Here is a 3,961-nt window from a genome sequence, read left to right as displayed (position 1 = left end):
TGCAGTAAGAGTTATGGAGTTTTCCTAACTATAACACTCAGCTGCGGCATTCTTGGGGGGGAAGCACATGGAGGGGGCATCGGGGGTGGGTTGAGCTCAGAATGCTTCCCCGTCTGGGCTGACACTCACCACTTCAACACCGGCTTCTCGAAAGATCGACCTAGTTTATGGGTGAAGTGCTTTTATAGATTTTATTTCAGAAGGGACCACAGGTTCAATCAAGAGAGTTTTTCATTTAATTACTACTTATTGACTGAAGGCTGAGCCGAGCACTGCCGTCAGCTGTAGAGGAACAAGAAGGGTACAAGAGACAGGGTCACCTCCTGTAAGGATCACCTGAGGGGGAGAAATAACAGTAAGCAAAGCAGGAGATGCAAAGGGCTCCTAGAAAGACACACCCACCACCGGGGAGAGGAGAGCCCAGAAAAAAACCCTGGAGGTAGCACAAGAGCAGAGTCCACAGAGGGGAAGGCATCCTGGGCCTGAGCCTAAGCTCAAGACACTGGCAGATGAGAGGGAAGCCTAGGGATGCACGCAGAGCCGTAACTCACTCTTGAATCTGCAGTAAGACAGGAATTCTGGAAGAGGACACCCCCTGTGAGTCAGACAAGGGGTCCCGGGGCTCAGGTGCTACCAGGGTGAAGAGGCATCAAGATGAACTCGGTTTTCACAGCTCCGATGACATCTAATGCTGGCAATTATCTTTACATCCTAACAATCTCAGCTGGCACAGACCTGCTTTAGAGGAACATTTGCCTTTAAGGGCTAGTTCGTTGCCAGGGTGTATTTGTTCATTTTAACTCCGTCCCTATTCTTACACAGACATTTGCCAGGTTCACATAGCACACACTGCCTTCTCACACCGCCAAAATGCGGGATGTATGCGTGTGCCACCCTGAATTTAGGACGGCGTTCTAATTCACTAGCAACGGTCACAAAGGGAATACAAACCCACCTGTGCAGAATTACAACAATTTGAGGAGATTCATGCTTTCAACCTACAACCAGCTCATTGGTTTACTCTGCCTACGCCCCTGCTCCTGAATCCCTAAAAGTGCTCAAGAAATAAACAGGAGTCTGCTCTAAGCTTTTGTTGAAAATGTTAGGACTTAATGTCATATGTTTTGAAAAATAAAAACCAAGAACACTTATAACCCTGACCTTCCCACCGCCGGGGCATACCCCTGGATAAGTATGATTTAGAGCGTATTAAAGCAGACCATGATGAAACTGTTTTCTTGTAGTAAAGGGAAGGTCAGATACCATCAGCTGCCTTAATGATGCTGTGGCCGTCTCTCTCCAACTGGGCAAAGTACAGTGTGCTCTCATTCACCAGAATTTAATTTATCTATGAAACTGATATCAAATTGTTTTATTTATGTAAAAAAATAATTTCTTGGGGTTTTCTTGTTTGTTTGTTTTTCTCCTCTCCCTCCAATTCGACCACATGATCAGAAAGGATACTCAAATTTACCCCTCATTCAGGGCTTCAATATCTATAAAGTTTCCTAAAAAACAGAATGGAAACGCTTTTCTTCCCACATCTTAGGTTATCAGAGACACAGTAGCTGATACTGGTAATTTGCTCATTAACTATGAAATATGTAAAATAGGAGGAAAATATTTGATAAAGAAAACATCAAGTGTCTCCTGCTTAAAAGGCCTGGCAAGTTCTTAAGGGGTTAACCTTAATTTGTCATTGATTTTTTAGAACCCACTACTGGTCAGTGAGCTAGCTGGGTCTAGACTTTGCAGGCATTCTCCTAAGCATAGCCCAAACCTGGGGGGGGGGGCACCCTGACAAAGCCAGCCGCTCAAGCTTAAAAGTGGGGGCTGGCAGTGTCAGGACAGATCCAGCAAAGGCCGGCTTGCAGGAAGCTGCCTTTCCATGTAGGAGCCTTACCACTAGAAGCTATTTGCAGAAATATTATTTGACGCTTTGGTAGTCTTATCGTATTTTAAATGTTCCTTGTTTATAAACTACCACACCGGTTTCTTATCTGTGATGTCCTTGGATTACCAACCACAGACTTGAAAGTGAGCCAACATCGTGTGCCCCAGACTTCCTACAAGCAGAGCATTGGATCCTGGTCAGTTGCTGTAGAGTGTTTGGGCTGTATTTTTACTTCCTTTTTAAATATAGATGAACAGTTTCTAAATGCAAACCTCCTAGGGCATTCCCTCTCATTGACAGGCATGCTAGGACATGTCACGACCACAAACGACCACAAATATTCCCGAGGAACTGCCTAGGAAGGGGCATCATTAAAGGGCCAAAGACCTTACCGCTATCCTCTTCTCTCCCTGCTATTTACATTTTTACAGGAAACCAGCAAGCCACCACACCGTCATTGTAAACTGGGTCCACTAAAAGTAATTCCTAGTGTTCCGTGCCGTGCATTCAACCGAATTACATACAATTTGCTTCCAAAACGAGAGCCACATCATTTGTAGGTTATTTCTCAAGATTACCAGTTCTAGCCAAGAAATACCCCAACGGAGGACCTCAAAACTATCATTTTCAATTGCCACGGTCAGAGGGAGAGAGGGGAGAGAAGGAGTAAGAAGACGTGTGGCGATTAGCCACCCATAAGAAGGCTCCCCACGCTCCTCCTCCCCATCACAAGGCCGGCGTCAGTCAGTCGCCTGCATCTGTCCCCACCTCGCCCCCTCCCGTCTGCGCAGCGCTGGCACCCAATGGTAGGCCCGGGAGAAGACAAACACAACCCAAACGCTAGCTACAGACACTTAACATTCCTAACTTTTTTTCTCTCTCTCTCTCACTGTGTGTGCCTCAAAGGTAAGCAGAGAAGAAAAAAAAAAATTACAGGAGTATGAAATAAGCCTTCGTGACCAAGGGCGCCCTGGAGTTTTAAAACCTCCCCCAGACTACCTTACATACACTCACACTCGCCCCTCTACTGTCCCCACCCCCCAGCAAAGGGCTACTTTCCCGAGCTGGGTTCCAGGACTCCTGTCCCTGGGTGCAGGACAGTGTGCATCCTTCTGCACTCGGCCCACGCGCATCCCGCATCCCTGCCCACGCCCCGGGCCACGCGTCCCCCGGGATGAGTCCTAGGTGCCCAGACCGCCGCGGAGCCCTCGCACACTACACACGCCACCCGTGCTCCACGGAGAGCCAAGCCCCACGCCCGAGGACCTTAGGGACCTCCCGAGTGCCCACGCTCGCTGCATGGCAGCGCTTACCTGTCCGTGCGGTGCCACGCGTGCCCCCGTGCACCCGGGCTACGCGGTAGCTGCAGGGCCCGGCCGGGCGGCGGCGGGACCGAGACAGCGGCTCCAGAGGCGTCAGTCAGGCTGGAGCCTCCTCCTCGGCCGCCCGCGTGAGTGCGCCGCGCTGGAAGGGCGCCAGGCGGCCGTGCGCGCAGCCCCAGCCAGGAGGGGCCGTGCGCCCTGGCCACTCCGCGATCCCCGCCCCGCCGAGCTGCGCACCCGCCCGCCCTGAGCATCGCGGTTGCAGAGGGCTTTCAGGGCCAGCGTGGTCCCCAGGTCATCCCCGGAAGTGTCCTCCCCACCTGGAAGCCAGGCAGCGGAGGGAGGGGGCCGTCCCTCTGAGAGGCAGACAGGACCACCAACCGTGCTTGCCAGTTGCGCTGAGTCCTAGTCCCTAGAGGCCACATTTACTGGCTGGCTGTTCCTTATCTCTGTATCCGAGGCATGACTTGCCTGGAACGGGCCCAAGAAAATCTGACTGAGCTGAGTGGCGAGTGGAGTTTCAAACCAGCCCTGTAATGGTGTGGGCTGTGATTTCTTACCTAGTGTATAATACATACTATCTAATCTTCTCGAGATATACATCATGGGCACAAGGAGCCTTCCTGTCCAGCGGCCTGGCTGTCCCCTAGATCGACTGCCTCTAAAATGTCACTTGGGAAGCAGCACTGGTGTGCTGAAGGCTTTTGGTTCCCCCACCAAACCGTAAAGGTTTTCAAAGAGACAG

General features: G+C 51.0%; 1 protein-coding gene across 1 annotated transcript in view; it reads right to left on the bottom strand.

Annotated features, from left to right (window-relative positions):
* The window catches only part of Smad9 (SMAD family member 9), a 40,072-nt gene extending 36,422 nt beyond the window's left edge, over positions 1 to 3,650 (bottom strand). The window contains exon 1 of the mRNA XM_005343983.3: positions 3,208 to 3,650. The gene's annotated coding sequence lies outside the window, so the exon portion shown is untranslated. The remainder of the gene's footprint in view (positions 1 to 3,207) is intronic.
* Positions 3,651 to 3,961: the final 311 nt, after the last annotated feature.

The sequence above is a fragment of the Microtus ochrogaster genome, chromosome 1, assembly GCF_000317375.1.
Source record: "Microtus ochrogaster isolate Prairie Vole_2 chromosome 1, MicOch1.0, whole genome shotgun sequence".
Classification (NCBI taxonomy): Eukaryota; Metazoa; Chordata; class Mammalia; order Rodentia; family Cricetidae; genus Microtus; species Microtus ochrogaster.
The sequence above is the reverse complement of the archived record's forward strand: the minus strand, read 5'-3'. Positions and strand labels throughout refer to the sequence as shown.